Consider the following 17,078-nt stretch of genomic DNA (forward strand, 5'->3'; position numbering starts at 1 on the left):
AATGTGATCTTCTCTATATTATATATCCAGAGTTGATTTTTGGAACCTCAGTTCAGGATTTTATATTTTTTCTAACGTTTAGTGTCTTCATTTAGCTATGCTCCATCATTTCATATTATGAAGCTACATTTGAATCTTAAGTTACTCATTGTATTAACCAAGGTTAATTGACTGCATTAAGAATTATGAAAACATTTTTTAAATCTTTAATATTCCACTAGATATACAAGATGATTTAATGCAAAAACTGCATCCTTACCGTTAAATTAATGCTGAGTTTTTTTAATTTTTAAGATTTTATTAAGAGATCTAATTGTACAAACAGAATAGATGTTTTGGACCTGCTGATATCATCACTGTTCTTTTAAAAATTCTAAAACCTAACAGTTCTAAGTGTGATATATATCAGCAAAAACAGAGCAGGGTATGCCTCTCAGTGTGTTGGGACTGCCTGACACAAACAGCCCACTCCACACAACCCTGCAAATTCTTGCACCATCTTGCTGCTTACCATAATAGTGACCAAATGATTCTCCTTTGTTAATTAAAAGATTTAAAAACACAACTATGCCATGCCACCTTTCCCTCTCAGGGTGAAAAAACTAAAGATTGCTAATTCTGGAAATTTGCTGTTACAGACATTTACATATTTTAAAAAACAGCTCTGGGTGTTTTTGCTTTTGTAGGACATCAGAATTACTATGCAGTACTCTTTTATGTCATATTAATGTCCATTCAAGGACTGTGTTCAGGTTGAAAGTTCATTCCTCTAACTGGATTATGATTCTAGATAGTAGATACTGTCTCCTTCACAGATACAAGTGTCCAAATTTTTGCTAGCAAAAAACTTCCCATGTTTTCAATTTATCCATAAGTTATACCTTAATAAAAAATTTAAAATTAAAAAATAGAGTTTTTGTTTTAGGTAAATCTGAGGATTCCTCTCCCCATTGAATGAATTCTTCATGTTTGCCTGACCCAGAGGTTAGAATTCCACTTATTGATCCTTCTAGAAACTCTGCATACAAAAAATGTGTACAAAAACAAAAATAATATTCTGCCAAAACATCTCAAAGTTTATCAGTAATATTACTACAGTGATAGGTATTTGAATATAATTATTGTCCATGAATTATGTAGTAAAGGAATTCACATATTGATTTGAAGATTTACTGGTAAATGGATAAGGACTTATGATTTTTATTTTATTTCTTAATAATAAAATTTTATTAGCCATCTATTGCCATGCTTGAATCTTGCTTATTTTGCTTAACATGATGCTCTCAAATTCCATCCGTTCCTAGAATTTATTTCAAAGAGATTATTTGCTACACAACCTAAAGGTCAGATTTTTTTTTTCTGAGTTGGAATTATGGTACTAACCAATCAAGATTTTCCCATGTTGTTTAGAAGTCCTGGTTGGCTCTGATCAACAAAAATAGGAAACAAATGAATTGTTACTTAATCAATGCAGAATAGTAAATCTTTCAAAATATGGAGACTAAGTGGGAAACAAATAATTAAAAAGATTTTTGGCAGGGGAAAAAATGGAAATCATAGAGCTAGATCACCAAATTATTCTTTCAGCTTAAATTTACTGTGTATTTATCTGTGCCAGGTTCTCCATAAGGTCTTTTTTTTTTTAATTGTAAACAAATGGGATACATGTTGTTTCTCTGTTTGTACATGGCGTAAAGGCATACCACTTGTGTAATCATAAATTTACATAGAGTAATGTTGTTTGATTCATTCTGTTATTTTTTCCCTTCCCCCCACCCCTACCACCCCTCTTTACCCTCTATACAGTACTTCCTTCCTCCATACTTGCCCCCCTCCCTAACCCTAACTCTAACCCTAACACTAACCCTTCCCTCCCCCCCATTATGTGTCATCCTCCACTTATTAGCGAAATCATTCGTCCTTTGGCTTTTTGAGATTGGCTTATCTAACTTAGCATGATATTCTCCAATTTCATCCATTTGCCTGCAAATGCCATAATTTTATCATTCTTTATGGCTGAGTAATATTCCATTGTATATATATACCACAGTTTCTTTATCCACTCATCAATTGAAGGACATCTAGGTTGGTTCCACAGTCTGGCTATTGTGAATTGAGCAGCTATGAACATTGATGTGGCTGTATCTCTGTAGTATGCTGATTTTAAGTCCTTTGGGTATAGGCCAAGGAGTGGGATAGCTGGGTCAAATGGAGGGTCCATTCCAAGTTTTCTAAGGAATCTCCACACTGCTTTCCAGAGTGCCTGCACTAATTTGCAGCCCCACCAGCAATGTATAAGTGTACCTTTCTCCCCACATCCTCGCCAACACCTGTTGTTGCTCGTATTCTTGATAATCGCCATTCTAATTGGGGTGAGATGGAATCTTAGGGTGGTTTTGATTTGCATTTCTCTTATTACTAGAGATGTTGAACATTTTTCCATATGTTTGTTGATTGCTTGTAGATCTTCTTCTGTGAAGTGTCTATTCATTTCCTTAGCCCATTTGTCCACTGGATTATTTGACTTCTTGGAGTAGAGTTTTTTGAGTTCTTTATTGATTCTGGAGATTAGCGCTCTATCTGAAGTATGATTGGCAAAGATATTCTCCCACTCTGTAGGCTCTTTCTTCGCATTGCTGATAGTTTCCTTTGCTGAGAGAAAGCTTTTTAGTTTGAATCTATCCCAGTGGTTGATTCTAGCTTTCATTTCTTGTGCTATGGGAGTCCTGTTAAGGAAGTCTGATCCTACACCAACAAGGTGAAGATTTGGACCTACTTTTTCTTCTATAATCTGCAGGGTCTCTGGTCTGATTCCGAGGTCCTTAATCCATTTTGAGTTTAGTTTCGTGCATGGTGAGAGATATGGGTTTAGTTTCATTCTGTTGCATATGGATTTCCAATTCTCCCAGCACCATTTGTTGAAGAGGCTATCTTTTCTCCATTGCATATTTTTGGCACCTTTGTCTAGTATGAGAAAATTGTATTTATTTGGGTTTGTGTCTGTGTCCTCTATTCTGTACCATTGATCTACCTTTCTATTTTGGTACCAATACCATGCCGTTTTTGTTACTATTGCTTTGTAGTAATAGTAACAGGAAATCAATAAACGTAATTCACCATATTAATAGACTTAAAGTCAAGAATCACATGATTATTTCAATAGATGCAGAAAAAGCATTTGATAAAATACAGCACCCCTTCATGCTCAAAACACTAGAAAAAATAGGGATAGTGGGAACATTCCTTAACATTGTAAAGGCCATTTATGCTAAGCCCATGGCTAATATCATTCTAAATGGTGAAAAACTGAAAGCATTCCCCCTAAAAACTGGAACAAGGCAGGGATGCCCTCTTTCACCACTTCTATTCAACATCGTTCTTGAGACTCTGGCCAGAGCAATTAGACAAACCAAAGAAATTAAAGAGATACGAATTGGAAAAGAAGAACTCAAACTATCCCTGTTCGCTGATGACATGATTATATATTTAGAGGAACCTGGAAATTCCACCAGAAAACTCTTAGAACTCATAAGTGAATTCAGTAAAGTAGCAGGTTACAAGATCAATGCCCATAAATCCAATGCATTTTTATACATAAGTGATGAATCTTCAGAAAGAGAAATTAGGAAAACTACCCCATTCACAATAGCCTCGAAAAAAATAAAATACTTGGAATCCATCTCACAAAAGAGGTGAAAGACCTCTACAATGAGAACTATACAACACTAAAGAAAGAAATTAAAGAAAACCTTAGAAGATGGAAAGATCTCCATGTTCTTGGATAGGAAGAATTAATATTGTCAAAATGGCCATACTACCTAAAGTGCTATACAAATTCAATGCAATTCCAATTAAAATCCCAATGACGTACCTTACAGAAATAGAGCAAGCAATTATGAAATTCATCTGGAAGAATAAGAAACCCAGAATAGCTAAAGCAATCCTTAGCAGGAAGAGTGAAACAGGGGGTATTGCAATACCAGATCTTCAACTCCATAAGGTCTTAGGATCACAGAATGCCATTGAGAAGTCCACAGCCACAGTCCAATCCAGGGGATGACCTCTTTGGTACTTTCTAGCTGCAGTATGGAAGGTCTACTTATTTGTTAGTGGAGAAGCTGGTCAACGTAAGAAAAATTTAAAGCTTCATCAGAAAGGGCACACACAATACCTTCCGCCTGCATTTCATACTCCTGCCTGCTTGTCTTAATGACGTCAGCTATTGTGTCATGGTCATGCTTTTCCTTGGTCTACATTTCAGAGCTACAGTGCTTACATCCTAAGCACCAAGGAAAGAGAGTGCTGGGTCCCTCTGAGTGGAGGTTGAAGCCAGGGCTGGGAACAAGGGTGACAGCCATCACAGAGCCTTTCTCTGCCTGGGCCAGATCTTCATACAAGTTACTCCTGAGAGAAAAGAAGTCTTTGGCTCTGCATAGTATAGAATAGATATTTGTTTCTTCCTTTTACATAGTAGATGGCTTTAAAAAAAATCATACAGACCCTGGAGGGTTTCTAGACACGCTGGTTTAATACAGTGCCATCACAAATAGATCCATCTTCTCATGGCTCGGAGACTAGTTATTTTTAAGTACTGGATGGGAAATGAAGTCTTAAACAAGTAGACCTCAACTGCAAATTCTACAGTGGTGCCAATTTTAATGGAAAATAAACAAGCTGTTTCCACCAAGATGCTGCTTAACCCTTGAGTGGTCATAGTTAACTAAATATATTAAAGGAGAATATGATTCTTAAGCTTCTATCATTTTTTAAAAAGTGTGTTTACTTTCTTACTTTAATTAAATCCTATCTCAACCTTTTTTACATTTATAATAAAACATACCCCACTACAAATGCTCAGATGATGGGGTAACTGTAGAACACCATACCCTTATTTTAGACAGTATGTTCCTTTTACTTAGTGTTATCATTTGGATCTGGAACATATCCCAAAGGATCATGTGTTGAAGGCCTGGTCCCTAATGTAGCACTGTTCAGAGGTAGGACCTTCAGGAAAGTAAATGGATCACAAGGGCTCTACTGTCATCAGTGGATTACTCCATTGATGGATTCATAGCTTGATGGCATTATTGGGAGGTGGTGGAAACTCAGAGGTGGGGCAGTGATGGAGGAAGTAGGTCACTGTGGGTGTGCTCTGGAAGGATATATTCTGGCTGCCATGAGATGAGCAGCTTTCTTTTGCCACGCCCTTCCAGCCATGATGTTTCTGCCTCACCACAGGCCCAGAAACAATGGAGTCAGTCAACCATGGACTGAAACCTCTGAAACCATCAGACAAAAGCAATCTTTCCTCTAAGTTGTTTTTCTAAGCTATTTTGTCACAGTATTGAAAAGCTGACTAACATACTTAGGTTCCAGCATATCAAAGACAACAAATGTGTATGTATCCACAGAAGCATCCTGGGTTGTCTCCCATGCTTGTCCTCTATTGGACCCATTTCTCCTAGAGATGTTTCACATAGGAAGGAATGGTCTAACTCAAAAACAAAACAAAAAAACTATCCAAATTCAATTATTCACTCCCCCTGATGTGAGAGCAGGAACTTGTGAAAGCACAAGTCCTGACAGGCAGAGGGAAACACTCAAACAAATGAAAAACTCTATGAACAAATACAGATGTTTCCTGGTCTCTGGGCTTAAAATGATCCCTCTTTCAGTTATCTCTCAGCCTGAGAGGTCCAGAAATGGGTATCCCAGAGTGGGTGATCTACAGTTGTCATCATGAATCTCAGTTCAGTCATCACATGTTCTCTTAGAAACGCCATATTCATCTGCTTGGATTTGCCCTTGGATATAGATGGCAGCAGCAGGGAAATATTGTGATGTCTGAAATCACAACACTCTTGCCCTGATACATTCCCCAGAAAACACTTTTTTTGCTCACTCTCTTGCAACATTTTTCCTAGGGAGGCCTGAAAGACAAGGATGACTGGTTATGGCCCATTATGTCAATGGATAACTGAATACAATTTAGGGGTAAACTCTCATTCCCTGCCATGGCTTGAAGGTCATGTACATCAGAGAAACTACCCTCACCTAAACATAAAGGTGTTATTTTCCCTTTTATTTTCATTAAATTCTCATAGTATACTACTTTGAAATAATAAATATTACTAGAGTGGCTTGAGGTTTTGTTTGGAGGGAAAAATCATTACAAAGAGATGGTCATTTCTTTAAAATATTCTTAAATACATAGGAGAAATGTTCAATGCACTAAAGGACAAAAATAGGAATTGAAACTAGAAGAGGTTACAGAAAGAAAGTATGATACCTTTTTGATGTATAAAATTGTTAAAGTTTAGAAAGGTAATACAATATTCAGAACTTTCTTATATTAGGCATTTGGGGGCATATATATTTTCATATATTGGGCATATATGAAATCTTTACAATGCTAATAACCTCTGACTCAGTAATTCTACTTATTGGCATTTCTTTTAAAGACATTATAAAATACATACTCAAAATTTATAAATATAACTGTGCATCTCAAAAGTATTCACAATAGAGTAAATGTTTTTTAATAATACCTAATTGTCCAACAAAAGGTTCTGGTTAAATAATTTGTGGCAGGCCCATGAAAGAATGCTATGCAGTCTTTTTTTTTTTTTTTTTTTTTAATTAAACCAGGGATTGAACCCAGGGGCACTTAACCACTGCGTCATATCCCCAACACTTTTTATTTTGAGTCAGGGTCTCGCTAAGTTGCTTAGGGCCTTGCTAAGTTGCTACAGCTGGTCTTGAACTTGCAATCCTCCTGCCTCAGCCACCAAACCCCTGGGATTACAGGCATATGCCACTATGCCAAGCTGCAGCCAATTTTTAAAAAGAACAGAGTCTACTCCACCACAAATCTTTACTTAGCAGTTAATGTATATAAGACAAATTTATGTGTATATACTCAAATACATATACAAATGAAAAAGACTACAAAGTAATATACCAATAATGTTAATGACTATCTGAAATGGTAGAATATGGGTAATTAAATTTTTCTTCTTGGATTCAGGATACAGCTCAAGTCCTCAGCTTCACTCCCTAGTGCCTTGAAAAAAATTTTTTTATTTTGGTTATTTCTTAATTTTTCTATTAGAATACATATCACTCTTATATACAAAAGAAACCATTGGTAATAGTAATAATCTCCATATTTAATGAGTACTCATATTGTGCCAGATTGAACAAATGAGCCCTATTCAAAAATTATCTTATTCAATATTCACCATATTCTTATGAGACTACTTACTCTGATTATCCACATTTTCAAACTGCACTAGTGCAAGGTTGGGACTTGAATACAGATCTAATTTTGAAGTTTGTGCTCTTGACCACTCTTAACCACTAAGCTACCACATTTTTCTAAGTTATTTTCCTGGAACCAAGTTTTCTAAGAACCACTATCACATCCAGGAGTCTCATCTGGAAAGAGAAAAGTAGCAAATAAAGAGTTTGGAATTACTCTGTGCTAAAAGAACAAAGAATCCTTTATGACTCCACTTAAGGATACAATTTTGGCAGCCTGCTCTTTCCATAAGCCCATGACAAGATAGATACGTACGTACTGTCTAAATTCATCAAGAAATCTCTAGATTTTTAAAGTGTTTATGCACATAGTTCTCTTCCAGTCCCACATGCTACTTGATGCTAAATAAATGGTACCTGATGGCAATGATGAAAAAGCGAACTTCAGCAACACAAACCTTAGTGTACTTGAGTTTTGCTAAAATAAAAGTTTGGCTTCATGCAGTAACAGCTCAGTGCTCAGCCTGTCTCTAAGACCTCTGACTCTTAGAAAAGAACATATTTTCACACTGATGAACCAAACATTCTCACACACTTAAAATATATCTATTAAGGACTATCACATATATTCTCAAGGAGGTATTCATGTCTTTAAAAAGTCTACATATTGATAGCTCAATGAGTGTTTCTAAAAATATTCTTTTAAAATACATTCATGTAAAGTATTTAAACTTATGTCCTTTCATTAAAACACAAAGCATTCTATGTTTCTTGTGATGGTTTCATGGCTGCATAGCATGGTAAACAATTTCTCATTAATTTTGCTTTTTTCTACTGATTTTATGTTAAACTGGGTAAACCAAGTGGGGAGACCATCAACTATTTTGCAATGATCACTACTTTAAGTGAAAAATTCAAATGACCCAATTGGGCTTCATAGATAACAACCTGTCTTAAATATATCAACTAGATAGCAGCTATACATCCATATACTTGGAACTCACTGAAAACTAATTGGGTGAAAAGGATATGGCTGCTCCCTTTTATGAGCAAATAATATTCCATAGCATATTGATGACTAACTTTGAGAGAAAGCTGGCAAGATCTAAACATCCATAGCAAACTCTACAAAGATTCAGTTATCTAATGGTAAGATATGTGATAGGTCAGGCTTTAACTCTATCTACTGGAAAACTATATCAGAATCAATACTAATGTTATGTATAACTAAAAAGAACAAAAATATACATAAAAACACAATAAACTTCTCACCTTTTAACCAAAATTATTAAAAGGAATCATATTAAAAAGTGACCATCACTACCAAATTTGGAAAACATCTTTCCTTTGAATAGATAAGGGAGAAAAGTAAGTGAAGGGATGTATTAAGTTACTAAGTCAAAAAAATTCCTTTCAATACTGCTTGTTATCAGATAGGAAAAAAACACAATTTTTTTATATTTAAGATTTCATTAAAAATAATCATTAATGGACTGGAGTTGTGGCGCAGTAGTAGACTGCTCACCTAGTACGTGTGAAGCACTGGGTTCAATCCTCAGCACAACATAAAAAATAAATTAATTAATTAAATAAAGGTGTTGTGTCCACCTACAACTAAATTTTTTTTTAATTATTAAATATCTGCTAGGGAAAGCAACTTGCTGCTTCATGGAAATAACTTTCATGAAGTTGCTCAAAGCTATCATGATTTGCACATCCTTAAACAATAAAAGGTCCCTCAGGATTTGAGTTGTTTTTCATAGCTTGCAAATTACATCTACATTGTGATGGTATAACCCTTCCCTACCATCCCAAGTTTATCCATTTGTAAAGCAAAACTTAAGATGATTTAAAGTATGGGGGTAGGATGGAGGATTAATTTAAATTCTCAGGGTAAATGGATATTCCCCAATAAAATTTTTAAAAGTCATAAGGCATGTAAACTGCCTTTTTAAAAAATGTGCTTTTTATTTTTCCCTAGAGTAGTATCTTTTATAAATCCCATATTTTATTTCATATGGATTTAAAGAATACCATGTAGCCCTATACTGGCTTAAATTGTCAGACTCTGCTTTTTATCCCAAACTCAGATGAGCTAGAGAGAATTATCTCAAAAGGAGTTTTTTCTATTAAAATGTCATAGAAGACTTCTTATAATGTATTTTAAAGACCACAGCAAAAGTACGTTGCTGTCATAAAATTCATATAGCATCTCAAGGAACCTCAAATAACCAAAACAACCTTGAAAAACAACAAAGTTGGGGTTAAACACTTCCTGACTTCAAAACTTATTACAAAGCTACAGTAATAAAAACAGTGTGGAACTGGTATAAAGCCATCTAGACCTGTGGAATATAATAGTGAGCTTCACCCTCACATTTTTGGTCATATGATTTTCAACAAGGGTGCCAACACTATTTAATGGGTAAAAAGGCAGTCTTCTCAACAGTGTTGGGATATCCATGTGCAAATGAATGAATTTGGATGCTTTTGTTACACTATATACAAAAATTAAGTCCAAATGGGTCAAAGACCTAAAACTAAGAGCTAAAACTACAAAATGCTTAGAAGAAAACTTAATTGAAAAAGCTTTGTGACACTCAACTGGGCAGTGATATCTTGGACATGACCCTAAAAGCACAGAGAACAAAAGCAAAAAATTGATAAATTGAACTTCATCCAAACTAACAACTGCTGTGTATCAAAGGACATTATCAACCGAATGAAAGGCAACCCATGGAAAGGAAGAAAATATTTGCAAATCACATATCCAATAATCAGTTAATATCCAAAATATATAAAGAACTTCTACAACTCAACAACAAACGACCCAATTAAAAAATGGGCAAAAGACTTAAACAGACATTTCTCCAAAGATAAACAGATGGCTAATATAATAAGTATATTAAAAGATATCCAAAATCACTAGTCAATGGGGAAATACAAATTAAAACTATAATTAGAGACCACTCCACACCCACTTGAATGACTATTATGAAATATATGTATAACAAATGTTGGCAAGGATGTGGAGAAACTGTGACCTTTGTGAATTGCTGATGGGAACGATGCTGCCACTGTAGAAAATGGTATGACAGGTCCTCAAAATATTAAACACAGCCAGGCATGGTAGCATATGCCTGTAATCCCAATGACTGGAGAGGCTAAGAAGGAGGATTCCCTGCTCAAGAATAATCTCAACAACTTGGCAAGATCCTGTCTCAAAATAAAATAAAAAGGGCTAGAGATGTAGATCAGTGGTAAAGCACACCTGGGTTCAATTCCCAACCACAAAACAAACAAACAAAAAAATGAAATAGAATTAGCATGATTTAGAAATTTTACTTCTGAATATATTCCCAAAAGAACTGAAAGCGGGGACTTGAACAGACACAGGTATACCCATGTTCACAGCATCATTATTCACAATAGTCAAATTGTGGAAACAATTCAGATATTCACTGATGGATGAAAGGATTAAGGGGAAAAAAACATGGTCCATATATACAATATATGGCCTCAAAAAAAAAAAAAAAGGAAATGGAATATTTTTCAGCCTTAAAAAGGAAGAAAATTCTAACACATGGTTGACCCTTGACAATATCATGCTAGGTAAAGTAAGACACAAATAGACAAATATTGTCTAATATTACTTAAGAGGAAGCTAAGGTGGTTGAATTCAGAAACAGAAAATAACATGGAGAGGGCTGGGGGTATGGCTCTGTGGTTAAGTGCTTACTTGGCATGCATGAGTCCCTGAGTTCAATTTCAGCACCACAGAAGAAAAAAAGGAGAGTTATTATTTAATGGATACAGTTTCAGTGAGAATGAAAACTTCTAGGAATAGATGGTAATAATGTTACTATAACAATGCAAACATACTTCATGTATATACCCAAAGATAGCTAAAATACTAAAATTAATGTTATATTTATTTTACTGAAATTTTAAAACTTTTAAAGCATGTCACTGAGGTCACAAGTAAAGGAATAACAAAAATAAAATTTCATATCACTCTTATTTAGAATATTTTGTCTGAATTTCTAAATTTTCAAATGAAGAATTTGCATATATATTATCTTCCAAAATTTGACAGTTCAGTTTTAAGGAGTTTCTCCTCTTCATGAAGGTCTTATATAGAAATGTTTTGTATATGTAATAAATACTATTTCCCATATATTCCTAAAATAACTAAATTCTGCATTTGCAACCCAAATAAATGATAGCTTTCAAGAAACACTGTATGTGTGTGTGTGTGTGTGCGCGCGCGCGCACAGCTTGTTCAGGGCATACCTAAATTTCTACCTCTATCTTTGAAGGAATCAGAAACTGAAAGTTTACATTTCTTTCTCTGCTCAAAAGTTGATGGGAGAACTGGGGGTATAGCTCAGTGACAGAGCTATTGCCTAGGATGTGTGAGGTCCTCGGTTTAATCCTCAGCACTCCCAATAAAGAGTTTACAGGAAAGGTACAACAAGGACTTAACTATTTGGGGTTCAAGAGAAAAGATGGGACTAGCGACAGATATTTAGAAATCTTCTGATCTTTGTAAGGAGACTACTGAGACGAGCAGGATCACGGAGCAGCAACCTCTCTGCTGCCCTGACTTTTTAAGAAATCTCAATGAACTATTTGTGAAGAATCACTGATCCTGCCTGCAAGGTTTTTGCATGGCAAAGACATCGATCAGTGTTAAGTGAAGACCACATTTCATATACGATCTTGACTTTTTTTTGTCTTACATTATATTTTTTATGTTATAATCATGGTACTGGGAAAGGTGAAGAGTTTGACAATAAGCTTTGACTGTCTTAATGACAGCAATGTCCCTGTGTATTCTAGTAGAGATACTGTCTCAGGAAGGGTGAATTTAGAAGTTACTGGAGAAATCAGAGTAAAATCTCTTTTTTTTTTTTTTTTTTTTTTTTTTGCAGTGCTGGGGATCGAACCCAGGGCCTTGTGCAGTAAAATCTCTTAAAATTCATGCAAGAGGACATGTGAAAGTACGCTGGACTGAATCTAGAAACGCCAGCTCCAATACTGCCTATACACAGAATTACACTGAAGAAGTTGAATATTTCAACCATAAAGACATCCTAATTGGGCACGAAAGAGATGATGATAATTCCGAAGAAGGCTTCAATACTATTCATTCAGGAAAGCATGAATATGTATTCAGCTTCAGGCTTCCACAGACACCACTTGCTACCTCATTCAAAGGCCGACAAGGCAGTGTGTGCTATTGGGTGAAAGCCGAATTGCACAGGCCTTGGCTTCCACCAGTAAAATTAAAGAAGGAATTTACAGTCTTTGAGCATATAGATATCAACACTCCTTCATTACTGTCACCCCAAGCAGGCACAAAAGAAAAGACTCTCTGTTGATGGTTCTGTACCTCAGGCCCAATATCCTTAAGTGCCAAAATTGAAAGGAAGGGCTATACCCCAGGTGAATCAATTCAGATATTTGCTGAGATTGAGAACTGCTCTTCCCGAATGGTGGTGCCAAAGGCAGCCATTTACCAAACACAGGCCTTCTATGCCAAAGGGAAAATGAAGGAAGTGAAACAGCTTGTGGCTAACTTGCGTGGGGAATCCCTTCCTGAAAGACCTAAAGCACCACCCAGTTATGCAGAAGTGGTAACAGAGGAACAAAGACAGAACAATCTTGCACCGGTGAGTGCTTGTGATGACTTTGAGAGAGCACTTCAAGGACCACTGTTTGCATATATCCAGGAGTTTCGGTTCTTGCCTCCACCTCTTTATTCAGAGATTGATCCAAATCCTGATCAATCTTCAGATGATAAACCATCCTGCCCCTCTCGTTGAAGGAATACTTGGTTGAATCAAGTTGATGTGGGTTCCGAACTGTATCTCTTCCGGCTGAGGACAGAGAAGTATCTTGGAGACACGTTTTCAGAGGAAGTGGAATTGCTTTTGCCCAGAAAAATGGCAAATATTTGAAACAACAAGTGATCATGCTTTAGAAGCCTACAGCAACAATCTGAGACTGCTCCAATATGCTTGAAGATCTAAGCTTTTCTTCTTTAAAACTGGCACATATAAAGAGCAGTCTTCTTAGCCTATGGTCATATGTGTCAAGACACCATCTTATAAGAGGGATGATTTCCTTCTTTTGATTTGAAAATTTGCACATGCTCAATGCTTACATTGTGCGGTTCAATGTCACTACAGTTTTTTTTTTTTTTTTTTTTTCATTTCAGCCAGACTCTTGATACTCTTTTAAAACTTGTTGTGCTCAGCACAACAAGGAACAAAAGAAAGCTTTGAAAAAACTTTAACATGAAAAAAACGCATTGACTTTTTTTTATTTAATATTGCCTGGACTTTACCTGCATATGCACATGTTCAGAATTGTCCTACTAGGCTGACCATGTATCACCTCTTCAGCTTGGATCCTATTGTGGATTTATTTACAAACATCAAATGCCTTCAAGCCAATCCTTTTTGCTGTATGTTTTGCAGCCTACTATAGTAGATATGCAACAGATATGCGGGGAAAAGGAGATAAGAGGAGGAAGCTAATAAGAGACCTTGTCAAGATTGTATAACTTCTTGGTTTCTTTTGAGAATTTGTTGCCTTTCTACTATAAGAGCAAAGCAGCATTTTGTTACTGACTGCCTAAAATCACTTAATCTCAGGTGAACGCATCACTTGCCAAACTGTTGGAATGCTATTTGTGTTTTGTTGCACTGTTGAGTTTTTTTTGTTGTTGTTGTTTATTTGGTTGGCTTTTTGGAGAGGGAAATTTGGAAACGGGACATACACAAAAGTGATAACCCACCCACATCCCCTTTTAGTCATTACATACAAGAAGAAACTAGCAGAGCTAAGAATGGAGTATAGAAAGGTAGTATGGCAGGCACCAACAAAGAGTTAAGGGCTGTTGCTCTTAAAAATTATTATTTTTATTATTATTTTAAAACTGGTGGAAGTTTTCCAGTCACTGAGGAAAGGAGGGAAAAGTGCATTTATTTTTATACAGAGTTATTTACTCCAAAATACATATGTTGGAAATCATTTTTGCTGATGCAAAGTATTTTAATGAGGATATATGTGTGTGTGTGTATACATATATATATATAAACATGATACATATATATGTGTGTGTGTGTGTGTGTGTGTGTGTGTGTGTGTGTGTGTGTGTGTGTGTGTGGTTATGACTAGAGCTCAATTTATACATTTGCTATCCTGGTCAAGTTCACAGTATAAAAACCCAAGTTTATTCCAAAAGTATATAACTTCACAATTAAAGACACTAGAATGTTTGTTGGGATGACTTTCCCCCCCCCCATTATCAAAAGAACAATTTGCTAAGTGTAAAAAGTCATTCTGAGTATAGAGAGATGAAAGAACAATCCCATCAGTAAATTGTAGTTTTTTCTTTTTTAAGTAATTCACAGTTGGATCATAAAATATACCAGCATTCATGATAACATTTAAAACTATACTGAGGTTCTAGTGTACTTAATTTTTTTAAGAAGAAATTCAGCTGTGATATTTTTATGAAAATCAGCATCTCATGTTGCAACATACGTGTGAAATGGGTATATCTATCACCATTTAATCCCACAGTTAATAAAGTGACTGAAAATAATAGTAACTCTGGCTTGGTACTTGGTTAAATACTGTCTTAAAGCTTCATACAAAACAAATAGGCTTTTCCATAAGTGGCCTTTAAGAAAACATGGAAGACAATTTATGTTTGAAATAATGCTGACAGGGTGAAGAAAAGCCCAGTGTAAAAATGAATCACGTTTTAAGTGATTCAGTTAAAAGGGTTTGTTTGGGCTCCCGTAGCAAACAAATACTAGATGATAAGGAAATGGGGGTGAAATATTTTTTACTGTTGTTAAATTGTGAGTGTCCCCCTCAAAAGAAGCTAGTGGAATATTTGGCATAAAGGGCATTTGGTGGTTTTATTTTCGTTTGGGGGGAGGGGGTTGTCAGAAAAATCCCTTTTCTTTTCTTATGTCTGACTAGGGAACAATTGTTGATATGCATAGCATTGGAATACTTATGACCACATACTCACAAACAACACAAGAAGCAAGAATGACCAATATTGTGATAATTGGCATGGGATCACAAAATGTGATAAAATTTTAAGTTTATAAAGCTTTATCAAATAAAGTTTTATTTTTCCCATTTAAGATTTTTTTCACTCTCATTTAGAGGCATTCTTTTTTTTTTTTTTTTTTTTCCTAAATATTGGTCAATTCCTAACACAAGATGTGAGGTTCACAGTTGTATTTCAGTATTCAAGATAGATTCCTGATTTTTCAATTTGGAAAAGTAAAATCCAAAATGTTAGCAAAACAAAGTGCAATATTTAATGTTTGCTTTTTAGATTATATTCTATGGCTCTGTGTAATTCTCTTTTTTTCTTTTTTTATTTGGTGCTGAATATGTCCTTGTAGGCTCTGTTTTAAGAAAACAATATGTGGGAAATGATTTAATTTTTCCTATTGCTCTTCCTTGTGGAAAATAAAAGTGTTTTTTTTTTTTTTCTTTTTTTGTAAAAAAAAAAAAAAAGAAAGAAAGAAAGAAAGAAAGAAAAGAAATCTTCTGACACAGTACTATTTTATACCATGGCCTAGTATATGTACCATTTGTATACTTGTCTCATTCTCCATAATAGACTATAAGCTCCTAAAGAGCAATTAGCATGCTTTACTCAGTATTTATTCCACACATCATTAGCACAGCATCTTTTTTCTGTCTCTCTTTTTTTTTTTCTTTGAGAAGGGGTCTTGCTACATTGCCCAGGCTGGTCTTGATCTCTTGGGTTCAAGTGATTTTCCTACCTCAGTCTCCCGAGTAGCTGGGATGACAGATGTGCACCATCACACCCAGCTTAGCACAGCACCTTTAACAGAACAGGTATTCCGTAAATACTTTTCATATTGAACTGAATCTGAGGACCTTCAAGTCTTTCTCCATCTGTTCAACAGAGATCTGAAATGTACACATTTCCTCTAAATCTCAACTAATCATCTTGTTCAATTGCTAATGGAAGGTCAGAGGTTTGCAACTGGACCATAATGCCTATATTTCAGTCTCCATTTTACTATATAAACATCCAATAAATAGTGTAAGCCAGAACTTTCTCTCCTCCCCACTCTCCTTTTAGTTCATTCAGCTCCAGATTTTCCTTATATACCTGCCCCCCATCCCCCCCGCCCCCAGGATCCTGGCACAGAGTTTCATGGCCAAAAATAAGGCACAAGGTTAAGTAGTGCAGGGAGGATGCTCCCACCCTTTCTTCTGGGAACACTTCAACTAACCCTGTTTTAGTTTGGCTGCTTTGCCTCATTTCTAAAATATTTCATTACACTCCACAGCCCTTCCCTTGATGCCCTAGTTAATTAAGTTTACATAATTTCCTACTGATTAGTTTTGAACAGCTTGCTCTGGATTTTCTCTCCTTTAATTTTCCGCCTTCACTGACTGCTTAAAAATCTTCAACTATGAACTCGGGAAAGACTACATGTCACCACAAAGTTCAATGTAGTACACACAAAAAAGCAAGTCAACACTGTGACTCTTGAAGTAATCTGGAATTGTCTATTTCAGGAAACCAAAAGACTATTAGGTGGAATTCAGCAACAACAATAAACAGTAACGATAAACACCAAGAAGGGACTAGTTATACTCTCTCACACACAAAGATAAACGAGGATCTATTTCTTTACTTAGAACATATTTCACATTTACTGAGTTCCTATGAGATTCTCTCACTATGCTTAGGAACTTGGAGGATTAATAAAAAGAATTATTAACGTATTTTAAAATTA

At 35.5% G+C, this 17,078-nt stretch overlaps 1 protein-coding gene and 1 pseudogene across 9 annotated transcripts in view; one reads left to right on the top strand and one right to left on the bottom strand.

Annotated features, from left to right (window-relative positions):
- Nucleotides 1-17,078, bottom strand: part of FRMD5 (FERM domain containing 5) — a 331,122-nt gene that overhangs the window by 206,966 nt on the left and 107,078 nt on the right. The gene's annotated exons all lie outside the window — the stretch shown is intronic.
- Nucleotides 12,026-14,344, top strand: LOC306653685 (arrestin domain-containing protein 3-like; annotated as a pseudogene). The gene is made up of 2 exons: nucleotides 12,026-12,040; nucleotides 12,195-14,344. The product of its transcript is annotated as an arrestin domain-containing protein 3-like (transcript).

This window comes from Sciurus vulgaris (genome assembly GCF_902686455.1).
Source record: "Sciurus vulgaris genome assembly, chromosome: 2".
NCBI classification, from domain to species: Eukaryota; Metazoa; Chordata; class Mammalia; order Rodentia; family Sciuridae; genus Sciurus; species Sciurus vulgaris.